This window comes from Coregonus lavaretus (assembly GCF_964263955.1).
Source record: "Coregonus lavaretus genome assembly, chromosome: 7".
Taxonomy (NCBI): domain Eukaryota; kingdom Metazoa; phylum Chordata; class Actinopteri; order Salmoniformes; family Salmonidae; genus Coregonus; species Coregonus lavaretus.
Genome location: NC_139994.1, coordinates 17,977,728 through 17,991,548, shown reverse-complemented (window position 1 = coordinate 17,991,548; position 13,821 = coordinate 17,977,728).

Sequence of the window (13,821 nt, the reverse complement as noted above, 5' to 3'; positions counted from 1 at the left end):
CAAATAGGAAATCCCTCTCTAAAGACTGATAACAGTTTATCTCTGGCATTCTAATGAGACACAGAGAGACAGAGAGAGAGAGCGAGAGAGAGAGAGAGAGCGCATGTCTTATGAAATCCTCATCAATCATTATCAATTCCAACTTTTCTAAGTGCCCTGCAATAGTGGTTATCAATTGGTGAAAAACTTCCAGTCGTGCCTCTCGCTCTCTCCCTCTCTCCTCACAAGCACACACGCACACACACACATTTATTGTAAGCAGCATACGTGACTCCTGCTGCTTCTCACCAATAGACCCATCTGACATTTTGAGTTAATTTCAATTGATGGCCATGTTATTAAGATGGACTGTGTCACAAATAGCTAGTTGTTCCAATTTGTCTGTTCTATCATTCTGCCAGTGATACAATAGTGCATATTCAATTCCTTTTCTCAAATAGAATGTTCCTGTGTTCATCTTTATGAAGTCCTCATGTAACCTTTCCTTACCATCACAATACATTGGGCATTTTAATATTTCATTTGCATGATGAATACGCTACCATTTGTTTGTAGATCTATTCACATTTCATGGAGCCCTGTGATGCACTAGGCATGTCACTCCACTAGTATCTGCCGCCAATTGAGTGTGCTTTGTTTCCGTATTGAAAATGTTGATGTTTTCCCATGTTAAAATCCATATTTGCTACATGATTGTAGACATTTTTGTTTCATGTTTGGTACAATATATTGTTGCATTTCATGTACCATTTCCTCTCCAATTTACTGGGTGCGAAGTTTATAGTGCACATACAGTGGGGGAAAAAAGTATTTAGTCAGCCACCAATTGTGCAAGTTCTCCCACTTAAAAAGATGAGAGAGGCCTGTAATTTTCATCATAGTTACACGTCAACTATGACAGACAAATTGAGAAAAAAAATCCAGAAAATCACATTGTAGGATTTTTAATTTATTTATTTGCAAATTATGGTGGAAAATAAGTATTTGGTCACCTACAAACAAGCAAGATTTCTGGCTCTCACAGACCTGTAACTTCTTCTTTAAGAGGCTCCTCTGTCCTCCACTCGTTACCTGTATTAATGGCACCTGTTTGAACTTGTTATCAGTATAAAAGACACCTGTCCACAACCTCAAACAATCACACTCCAAACTCCACTATGGCCAAGACCAAAGAGCTGTCAAAGGACACCAGAAACAAAATTGTAGACCTGCACCAGGCTGGGAAGACTGAATCTGCAATAGGTAAGCAGCTTGGTTTGAAGAAATCAACTGTGGGAGCAATTATTAGGAAATGGAAGACATACAAGACCACCGATAATCTCCCTCGATCTGGGGCTCCACGCAAGATCTCACCCCATGGGGTCAAAATGATCACAAGAATGGTGAGCAAAAATCCCAGAACCACACGGGGGGGACCTAGTGAATGACCTGCAGAGAGCTGGGACCAAAGTAACAAAGCCTACCATCAGTAACACACTACGCCGCCAGGGACTCAAATCCTGCAGTGCCAGACGTGCCCCCCTGCTTAAGCCATTATAATAATAATAATAATAATAATAATAATAATAATATGCCATTTAGCAGACGCTTTTATCCAAAGCGACTTACAGTCGTGCGTGCATACATTTTTGTATATGGGTGGTCCCGGGGATCGAACCCACTACCTTGGCGTTACAAGCGCCGTGCTCTACCAGCTGAGCTACAGAGGACCACATTACATGTCCAGGCCCGTCTGAAGTTTGCTAGAGTGCATTTGGATGATCCAGAAGAGGATTGGGAGAATGTCATATGGTCAGATGAAACCAAAATAGAACTTTTTGGTAAAAACTCAACTCGTCGTGTTTGGAGGACAAAGAATGCTAAATTGCATCCAAAGAACACCATACCTACTGTGAAGCATGGGGGTGGAAACATCATGCTTTGGGGCTGTTTTTCTGCAAAGGGACCAGGACGACTGATCCGTGTAAAGGAAAGAATGAATGGGGCCATGTATCGTGAGATTTTGAGTGAAAACCTCCTTCCATCAGCAAGGACATTGAAGATGAAACGTGGCTGGGTCTTTCAGCATGACAATGATCCCAAACACACCGCCCGGGCAACGAAGGAGTGGCTTCGTAAGAAGCATTTCAAGGTCCTGGAGTGGCCTAGCCAGTCTCCAGATCTCAACCCCATAGAAAATCTTTGGAGGGAGTTGAAAGTCTGTGTTGCCCAGCGACAGCCCCAAATCATCACTGCTCTAGAGGAGATCTGCATGGAGGAATGGGCCAAAATACCAGCAACAGTGTGTGAAAACCTTGTGAAGACTTACAGAAAACGTTTGACCTGTGTCATTGCCAACAAAGGGTATATAACAAAGTATTGAGAAACTTTTGTTATTGACCAAATACTTATTTTCCACCATAATTTGCAAATAAATTCATTAAAAATCCTACAATGTGATTTTCTGGAGAGAGAAAATGCTCATTTTGTCTGTCATAGTTGACGTGTACCTATGATGAAAATTACAGGCCTCTCTCATCTTTTTAAGTGGGAGAACTTGCACAATTGGTGGCTGACTAAATACTTTTTTCCCCCACTGTAAATGTTTGCAAGACTGATGAGGTAGAAGTTTACATTATTTCCATCAAGTGTATTTGCATTTTTTTGCTGTTTATTCCTTGGAGCTCGTAGTTTGTCAAGTGTCCGGTAGGCTACCTGTGAAAGTTTTATGTGCGCGCTGGCGCGTTCCAATAGTTATAGTGGCCTTCTGTGAATGAGTGGACTGTGAATAGTGAATTAAATGACGGTCGCTTTATGAACTGGTTCTGATTATGATTGTGTCTGCTTAGACTATTTTTGTACAATGTAATGAAGGACTATGGAATATGTATTTTACATTTGAATAGTTATGTGTTTAATTGTCAATTTGACATAGGGATAACCCAAGGAGTGGCTAAGTGAATATAAGCCCCTGTTTTTTTTTTTTTTTTTGTCAGATTAGTTTTAGTATGTGAAAGGAAGCTGTGGTGAGCTTGGTATATATCCCAACCTGAGTGGGGGTACACCAGGTTCCTACAAGGACCCAATTTTACAAGGCCATTCACTCTAAGTGCAAGGTATTCCTGCTTGAGCTTCAATATGGAGGAGATGCTGTTTTTATCAGTTCAGTCAACAAAGAGTTATAGAGTTATAGGGTCATGGGGTTAAACTCTACCCATCCACACCCTGCCAAGTCTAGAACAACAAGCTATTATCTGAGGACAGAGGAGCAGTGACAGAATGAGATATTTAGACAAGAAAGGAGAGAAAGAAAAACGAGGTTTGGAGAGAATGATGACTGATGGTGATGAGAGTCAGAGACAGACAGCTCTGGTGTCACAGTTCAGCCTGCTGTGTCAGACAGAGATAAGGTCACACACAGACTTGAGAAAGATAAGAGGCGGGAGAGATAGGGCTGGTATGACAGGCAAGGTAACAATCCAACCCTCAATCTCTCACAGATCAAACCAGACCGTGTAAACAAGAATGCTCCTGTCTCCTCAAAGAATGATAGGAGTTCACACCTCTGTCCATCTCCCTCATTCCCTCACTTCTTACCTCCCCTCCTTCACCTCCCTCATCCATCTCCCTCCCTTGCTCTTTCACTACCCTTCCCTCCCTCTCTCCCTCCATCCTTGTCCTTCTTTCTCTCCTCCCTTACCTCCCCTCCCTCCATCCCTCCCTCCCTCTCTCCTTCCCTTCTTCCTTCCCTCCTTCTCTCCCTGTCATTCTTTCACTCCTTGTCATAGTCCAACAGGCAAGTCACACCTGCTGATGAGGTAGCTGTGTCTCCTGTGGCTGACAACATGGCTGGCACAGAGGGGGTGACTGCGTGACACACACACACAGTAAGACATGGCTGGCATACAAGGGGAACCAGGGTGGTGCGAGTGGCACTGCCAGCTGCAATGGTGGTATCTGTCCTCTTCCACACAGCACAGCACAACCACCACAAACACAAAGGTCTCGCCCGCTAAAGTACCCTTGTCTTCATAATTCTGAGTCTACTAAGAGGATGAATAGAGAATATCTCATACAGTCCCTCTCATTTAGATTCATTCTTGATTGCTTCATATAAACTTGAAAACAATATGCATACTCTGATGACAGTGACTCAGCTAAAAAGTGTGATGTATACCATGTTTGAACTTGATCCTTGTGGAAGGTGAGAAGCACCAATTTGGAATGAAATATGAGGTACAATCATCCTTTCCTTTGGCTTAAAACCATTTAGAAACATTTCCCCACTTGCAGCCTCTGAAAGGAACAGATTGCGGAGAGTGTCACCTAACTGTGAGGTGCATTTGACAGCCAGCCAGGTTAAGCTTTAAAAAACTTGGATTAATTTGACTAAAATGTGCAGTAAGTTGGATTTAAAAGTAAAGTAGATGATCTTAGAGCAACAAAAAAATGCAAATTATTCTCTGAATATGTATTTGCCTTACTCCCCACTGTCTTTTCTGTGCATACAAGCATATAAAATAAACATATTATTCAACATACTTTATGCCTTCCTTACTGTATATTATGTAATTGAATATATGAATATATATTTCCTCTCAGTCACCTTCACAGCATACATGACACAACACACACAGAGAGAGAGAGATTTAGCCCAATAGTTACATAATTAAAAACACAAACTTTTAACAGTTAGAACCAAGCCCCCCTCCTCGTCCATTGTACATAGAACCCCCTGACACCCCACACCCCTACAAAGTCCCCCAGGCAGTTCACCAGTCCCCCAGCCCCAGCAGCACAGCTCGCTCTCTATGAGAGAGCGAAAGAGAGAGAGAGAGAGAGAGAGAGAGAGAGAAGTGGAAAGAAAGAGAGAGAGAGAGAGGAAGGAGAGAGACAGAGACAGAGACAGAGATAGAGATAGAGAGAGACAGAGACAGAGACAGAGACAGAGACAGAGACAGAGACAGAGACAGAGACAGAGACAGAGACAGAGAGGGGTGCGAGCAGCCAGCCACTGCATACATGAAGAGAAGTGTACCCATCTATATCCTTCACAAAGTGTCAACTGTGTTGTCACCAGTGTTGCCAACTAATTTTCAGGGGAAGTTGCTAGAGGCAGGTCGATTTGTTGCTAAAAGTTGCTAAATGACGTTGTGATGTCATTGCGTGATGACGTCATTACGTAATAACGTAAAACTGCGTCATTACGTAGAATACTCAATAACGTTACTCAAATTGACTGGCCATCTCTGCGAAAAATATGATTTGACATTTGTTAGTTTAGATTTGTTTGTTTACTATCACATTTTTATTTGTAAAAGTAATATAAACACAACACATTTTATATGATCAGATAACACATTGAATTATTGAACAATTACACATTATTGAACAATTACATTTTATTTATTTTCTTTTTAACTAATAAACCTACACATTCTGAACAATTATAGTTTTAAGCAGTGTATTAGTTAACATGCTACCTAACTGATCAACAATTATAGGTACAAGCTAATAACAAGGTATATACACTCAAATAATGATGGGCGCGCTAGGCATCTCTCTCCAGCTCTCTCCAGGTTGTTGTGCTGCTTGGCTGGCTACAGTGAGGGAAAAAAGTATTTGATCCCCTGCTGATGTTGTATGTTTGCCCACTGACAAAGACATGATCAGTCTATAATTTTAATGGTAGGTTTATTTGAACAGTGAGAGACAGAATAACAACAAATAAATCCAGAAAAACGCATGTCAAAAATGTTATAAATTGATTTGCATTTTAATGAGGGAAATAAGTATTTGACCCCTCTGCAAAACATGATTTAGTACTTGGTGGCAAAACCCTTGTTGGCAATCACAGAGGTCAGACGTTTCTTGTAGTTGGCCACCAGGTTTGCACACATCTCAGGAGGGATTTTGTCCCACTCCTCTTTGCAGATCTTCTCCAAGTCATTAAGGTTTCGAGGCTGACGTTTGGCAACTCGAACCTTCAGCTCCCTCCACAGATTTTCTATGGGATTAAGGTCTGGAGACTGGCTAGGCCACTCCAGGACCTTAATGTGCGTCTTCTTGAGCCACTCCTTTGTTGCCTTGGCCGTGTGTTTTGGGTCATTGTCATACAGGAATACCCATTCACGACCCATTTTCAATGCCCTGGCTGAGGGAAGGAGGTTCTCACTCAAGATTTGACGGTACATGGCCCCGTCCATCGTCCCTTTGATGTGGTGAAGTTGTCCTGTCCCCTTAGCAGAAAAACACCCCCAAAGCATAATGTTTCCACCTCCATGTTTGACGGTGGGGATGGTGTTCTTGGGGTGATAGGCAGCATTCCTCCTCCTCCAAACACGGCGAGTTGAGTTGATGCCAAAGAGCTCGATTTTGGTCTCATCTGACCACAACACTTTCACCCAGTTCTCCTCTGAATCATTCAGTTGTTCATTGGCAAAGTTTAGATGGGCCTGTATATGTGCTTTCTTGAGCAGGGGGACCTTGCGGGCGCTGCAGGATTTCAGTCCTTCACGGCGTAGTGTGTTACCAATTGTTTTCTTGGTGACTATGGTCCCAGCTGCCTTGAGATCATTGACAAGATCCTCCCGTGTAGTTCTGGGCTGATTCCTCACCGTTCTCATGATCATTGCAACTCCACGAGGTGAGATCTTGCATGGAGCCCCAGGCCGAGGGAGATTGACAGTTATTTTGTGTTTCTTCCATTTGCGAATAATCGCACCAACTGTTGTCACCTTCTCACCAAGCTGCTTGGCGATGGTCTTGTAGCCCATTCCAGCCTTGTGTAGGTCTACAATCTTGTCCCTGACATCCTTGGAGAGCTCTTTGGTCTTGGCCATGGTGGAGAGTTTGGAATCTGATTGATTGATTGCTTCTGTGGACAGGTGTATTTTATACAGGTAACAAGCTGAGAATAGGAGCACTCCCTTTAAGAGTGTGCTCCTAATCTCAGCTCGTTACCTGTATAAAAGACACCTGGGAGCCAGAAATCTTTCTGATTGAGAGGGGGTCAAATACTTATTTCCCTCATTAAAATGCAAATCAATTTACAACATTTTTTACATGCGTTTTTCTGGATTTTGTTGTTGTTATTCTGTCTCTCACTGTTCAAATAAACCTACCATTAAAATTATAGACTGATCATTTCTTTGTCAGTGGGCAAACGTACAAAATCAGCAGGGGATCAAATACTTTTTTCCCTCACTGTAGCTGCTTAATGGTTTCCTCCAGATATTGCCACTGTTCTCGCTCACACTGCAGTGCACACTGCCACCATCAGCTGTGTGTCTCCGCCAGTTCCAGAAAGTCCCCTCCTTGCATACGTACTGTAAATATGACGAATCATAGATTGGCAAGGAAATCCTCTTCATCTTCACTGTCCAACTGCATTGTCACGGAGCTGGAACCAGCAGAAGAGGATGGAGTGGACTTAAAGCCGTTTGCTACTGTGGTGCCAAACTGCTGCAGAACTTCACTTGGTAGTTTATGCTGGTAACAGGTATCACCAGCCAGCTTCAGTCCATACCGCACCAGGAGTATGGAGTTGAGAGTGGGCAGTGACATTCTATTTCTTAACTTTGACTTGACCACGCTCATTTGGCTGAACAGCCGTTCAACCTCCGCATTTGACTATGGCAAGGAGAGGGCAGTGAGTGCAGCTTTGCACAGTTCTTCAAATGGATTTGACCCGGAAGAGTCCGTGTAGTTATTTACTTCACTCCAAAACTTGACTGTATTTTCAGTTGAGTCCCACCTAAACAGATTGATGTTTCTCCATTGGGAAACAATTGTATCAATTGTTTGTGGCTGGTACCTCAGTAGCTCAGCTACTTTAATCATTTCAGTGGTGCCTTTATTGTGCTTTAGTGTTTCCTTAACACTGAACAAGGCCATGTTTCACAAGGCTTCTAGGTTGTCTGGGAGCCTTGCTTGCAGCTCCTTGCTTAAAGCAACAATGTAGTTGATGCACTGTCTCCGAATGACCTTTTCGTCCTCTGGAGCAAGACTGAGTTGGTACACCGTGCTCTCGAAAAGGTACCCAAGGTATGGTGATGGACTGAGATGTCCATCAATGGCATCCTTCAGGACATCCATTTTTGCCATAGGGTTGACTACTCTGCTGCAAATTGATGTTAAGAGGTGTACCAGATTGTCCAAAAGCTTGACAGGATCTGTTTGCTCTTCCTCAAATGACTTCACTGCAACTTGTACGTCGGACAGGATTGATTTCAAGAATGTCAGGTAGACATAGTTGGTCTTGTCCATGTACATGGCGTGGAGCACATCCGCCATGTAGCAATGCTCACTGGCCTTGGTCAACTCAAAGTGGAGTTTCAGCTCTTCCCACTGGCTCAATATACGAGTTACCGCAGGCTCAATCGATAGCCAGCGTGTGGCACACACTTTGGTGATCTGCAGGGGTTTCTGGCCACAATTAATGGTGGCATACACTGCTTTATACACCTCGCGCCGTTTTGGGGAAATCGAAAACCAGTTGTAGGTTTCCCTGATTAAGTACTCAACACTCCTAGGGATGGTTTCTTTGGATGCTGCACTGACAGCCAATTGTAAAGAATGGCACACACAGCGGATGAGTACCAAATTGGGCAATGGACATTCTTCCTTTAAAATCTTGTGCACTCCGTTGTGCACCCCAGTCATCACAGACGCATTATCAGTGCCAATACCCTGAAGATTCTCTTTTTGAAGGTTACACTTCTCAAGAAACTCAACTACCACCTTTGCTATTGATCTGGCATCGCCCCCCTCCAATTCAACCAGCCCGAGAAATGTGGACACAACGGTACTTTTTTTAGCACTGAAATACCGAATCACCACACCCAGGTATTTCGAGACACTGACATCAGTGGACTCATCCAAAAGGAGACTGAACTTCTCATCCCCCACATCTGATGTTACCCTTTTGAGAAAATAAGGAGCCAGTACTCCCCTAATCATTTCTGTGCACTTGGTGTGGTGCATTTGGAAGTTTGTTGCTGCCACAGAATCTGAAAAGGCAGCTTTACAAGCCATACCTAAATGGTTGCATGCTAGCAGCGAACAATGCTCCGCAATGGCCATTGCCATAGTAGCTTCTGCGCTTTTGCAGTTATCTACTTTCTTAACCAACTGTGGTAATGTAGACTGCGTTGCGGGGTTGTACAGTTTTGATTTATTTGTATGCTTTGCTGTAGCACAAGTTTTTTCATGTCATACATTTTTGCAAGCATATCTGATTTGCAGTACGCACAGTATGCCCGACAATCATCCCCAATTACTGGCTTCAGCCACCCTTTAAATTCAGGTACAGACTCCCACTCTTATCTGTACTTCTGGCTGTACAATTTTGATTGAGACAAGTTGATTGATGTTGTAAGTTCTGTTCAAGATCAAACATTCGTGACCAACTATATTCATTGGGTTTGTCTCGTCGAACGCATACTACTGCTGCTGCAGTCAGCCAACAATGATTTGCAATTTGCTGAAATTGCTGCTGCCCTGCTGCCTGTGCATGAGCTGAGCGCCTGCTGCTGACATCACTCACAATGCACTTTTGCAGCCAGGCACATGTGTTGTGACTGAGTGTGTGACAGAGGAAATCGTTTTTGTGTCATTTAGAGGGAAAATGGTAGGGGCGGCAGGTAGCTTAGTGGTTAAGAGCGTTGTGCCAGTAATCGAAAGGTCGCTGGTTCTAATCCCGAGCCGACTAGGTGAAAAATCTGCCGATGTGCCCTTGAGCAAGGCACTTAACCCTAATTGCTCATGTAAGTCGCTCTGGATAAGAGCGTCTGGTAAATGTAAAATGCGTGCATTTTAGCGTTTGAGTCACTTTTCAGAAGTTGCTAAAAGTTGTAAATAAATTGTTTAAAGTAGCTACATTTCTTGCTAGGTGCTGTTTGAAAAAAAAGTTGCCAGGGTAGTCAGTAAGGAAGGCATCACTGGTTGTCATAACCCTCTGAATAGCCACAACACTGAATAGACTCAGCTACCATTCTACCTGGAAAAGGACACTACAGTTACAGGTCTTTCTTCTCTCTTTTTCTCTTGCGTGAAAAGGTAACACTATCCAGACACCAATTAAACACCTCTGTAATACACCTGTCCACAGCTTCTCACCTTGACACAGGTGTGTGGCATGCGTGTGGCATGCGTGTGTGTGAGTGCTCTCCAAACGGTCTCATCGCTAGTTTAGCGTGTGTGTGCTCTCCAAACGATCTCATCATCGCTAGTTTAGCGTTAGCATCATCCTCCTGCTGACGTGCTAAACAATGGAGAGTTAACACACACACACACACACCTCTGTAACTCACCTGACACAGGTGAGATGGACACATCACTTCCCATCAGTGCTGTTGTTGCCGGACACCTCATGACAGGATCCTCTGTGATTGGTTCACACCAGCCCCACCTACTTGGCCACTTCAATGGTGTGATAAAGAACCTGGGAAAAACACACAGGTATCAGTTACCTAGCCTATGTTGTCCATGATGACTGCAATGTATGTAGCTAAACCCCTGTGTTGTGCTCATGTAATGTAATGCTCTGCTTGTGTGTTTCATGGGAGACACTCAGACAAGACTAGATTTGTTCCAGATTTGTTTCTGCTGTAGGGGAGAGTGGGGTAAGTTGAGCCAAAGGGGTAAGCTGAGTCACCCTTCTTTCTAGGAAACCATACACAAACATTTATAATTTGACCAAATATTTAGGAAGAGGTCATCATTTCATGGAGTATGTGAAGGAAAAAAACACATGGAAAAAGTGGTAAGCAAGTTAATATTTACATATTAACAACTGTGCAATAATAAATGTCCATTGGGGTGGGGGAAGGGTAAATGTCAGTTGGGAGGGGAGGGGGGGGGGGGGGGGGGGGGGGGGGAAATGTCCATATGGGGAGAGCAGCAGGGGTAGGAGGGTAGGAAGTCTGGGGGGGGGGGGGGGGGGGGCAAGAGGGGGCGGGGGGGGAGCAGGTAGCTGACTAGTGGTGGCTATTCAGCAGCCAGATGTTCTGGGATTAGAAGCTACTGGCCAGTCTTACAGTTTTAGCCATGATGCTCCTATACTGCCCGCCTGAGTGATGGAAGCAGTGAGAACAGGCCATGGCTCGGATGGCTGGGGTCCCTGATGGTCTTCTTGGCCTTCCTGTGACACTTGGTGTTGTAGGTGTCCTGGAGGGCAGGCAGTGTGCACCCAATGGTGCGTTCAGCTGAGTGTACCACCCTCTGTAGCATCTTGCGGTCCGTGGTGGTTGAGTTGCCGTACCAGGCTGTGCTGCAGCCCGACAGTATGCTCTCGATGGTGCTCCTGTAGAACACTGTGAGGGCCGTCGGGGACAGGCCGAATTTCTTCAGCATCCTGAGGTTGAAGAGTCACTGTCATGCCTTCTTCACCATGGTGTCCGTGTGGTTTGACCATTTCAGCTCCTCTGAGATGTGTAGGCCAAGGAACTTGAAGTTTTCGACCGTCTCCTTGGCGTTCCCGTTGATTCAGCCCAGGTGGTGAAGGTAGGAAACAACATCTCTACTTCGCTGATCCTCAACACTGGGGCCCCACAAGGGTGCATGCTCAGCCCCCTCCTGTACTCCCTGTTCACCCATGACTGCGTGGCCAAGCACGCCTCAAACTCAATCATCAAGTTTGCAGACAACACAACAGTAGTAGGCTTGATTACCAACAATGACGAGACTGCCTACAGGGAGGAGGTGAGGGCTCTGGGAGAGTGTGGTGCCAGGAAAATAACCTCTCACTCAACATCAACAAAACAAAGGAGATGATTGTGGACTTCAGGAAACAGCAGAGGGTGCACCCCCCTATCCACATCGACGGGACCGCAGTGGAGAAGGTGGAAAGCTTCATGTTCCTTGGCGTACACATCACTGACAAACTGACATGGTCCACCCACACAGACAGTGTGGTGAAGAAGGCGCAACAGAGCCTCTTCAACCTCAGGAGGCTGAAGAAATTTGGCTTGGCACCTAAAACCCTCACAAACATTTACAGATGCACAATTGAGAGCATCCTGTCGGGCTGTATCACCGCCTGGTAAGGCAACTGCACTACCTGCAACTGCAGGGCTCTCCAGAGGGTGGTACGGTCTGCCGAACGCATTACCAGGGGCAAACTACCCGCCCTCCAAGACACATACAGCACCCTATGTCACAGGAAGGCCAAAAAGATCATCAAGGACATCAACCACCCGAGCCACTGCCTGTTCACCCCACTATCATCCAGAAGGCGAGGTCAGTACAGGTGCATCAAAGCTGGGACCGAAAGAATGAAAAACAGCTTCTATCTCAATGCCATCAGACTGTTAAATAGCCATCACTAGCACATTAGAGGCTGCTGCTGCCTATTGAAATCACTGGCCACTTTAAGAAATGGAACACTAGTCACGTTAATAATGTTTACATATCTTGCACTACTCATCTCATATGTATATACTGTATTATATTCTATAATATTCTACTGTATCTTAGTTCATGCCGCTCTGTCATTGCTTGTCCATATATGTATATATTCTTAAATTCCATTCCTTACTAGATTTGTGTGTATTGGGTATATGTTGTGAAATTGTTAGATATTACAAGCATTTCGCTACACCCGCAATAACATCTGCTAAACACGTGTATGTGACTAATTAAATTTGATTTGATTTGATTTGTTTACATGGCACTATGCCATCAGAGTGCCTACCTCCTTCCTGTAGGCCGTCTTGTCGTCAGCTAACTTGATGATGGTGTTGGAACTGTGTGTGGCCACGCAGTCATGGGTATACAGGGAGTACAGGAGGGGATTGCGGACCAACCCATGTGGGGCCCCTGTATTGAGAATCAGTGTCAAGGAGGTAATGTTACCTACCTGTCAGGAAGTCCAGGACCCAGTTGCATAGGGAGTAGTTCAGTCCCAGGGCCATGAGCTTTGTGCTGATCTTAAAAGGCACTATGGTATTGAAGGCAGAGCTGTAGTCGATGAACAGCATCCTCACATATGCATTACTTTTGTCCAGGTGGGTGAGGGCAGTGTGCAGGGCAATGGAGATTGCATCGTCAGTGGATCTGTCAGGGTGGTAGGTGAATTGGAGAGGGTCGAGTGTGTCAGGGAGGGAGGAGGTGATGCGGTCTTTGACTAGACTTTCGAAACACGGACGTTAGTGCTACGGGTCGGTAGTCATTTAATTCAGTTACTTTCCCTATCTTGGGCACAAGGATAATATTGGGGTCTCTATAAGCTTCAATATGAGGTCCGAAACCTAGCATGAAAGTGCATCCTTGTAGCTGTGTGGGCTAATATAGTCAAAATATTTGCCCTGGGGTAAGTTGAGCCAATCACCATGGGATAAGTTGAGCCACTGGAAAGTTTAGCAAATTTAAGTGTTTTGTTACCAGGCGTAATGCAATGCATTATCACTGGGCTATGAGTGTAAAGTGTAAAAACAAAAGTACAAAGTGTTTATTAGATGTTAAGCCTATGTTAAAAGATTATTCAAATGAATAAAAGACAAAAAAGCGATTGTGTTGAATTGTGTTTGGGGAAAAAAGGTAGTGGTAATATTTAATTCAGTACAGAAATGTGTAGGCAGCTTAATTTACCCTGTCCTGCGGCTCAACTAGTGCCAAGAGACCACTCTTTTTTGGACAAGCTATTTTTTCAAAACAGTAATGTTTACATGAATTCTGATTATTTCCAGGGATACACAACATCCTGAAATATATGTAGATATCTTTGTTAGAAAGAATACTATATTCCCCTTGACAGAGTTATGTTAAATGTCAAAAATGCTCAATTTACCCCACTCTCCCCTATAACTCCTATGCTAGAAGGCACAAACAGGTCTGGGACCA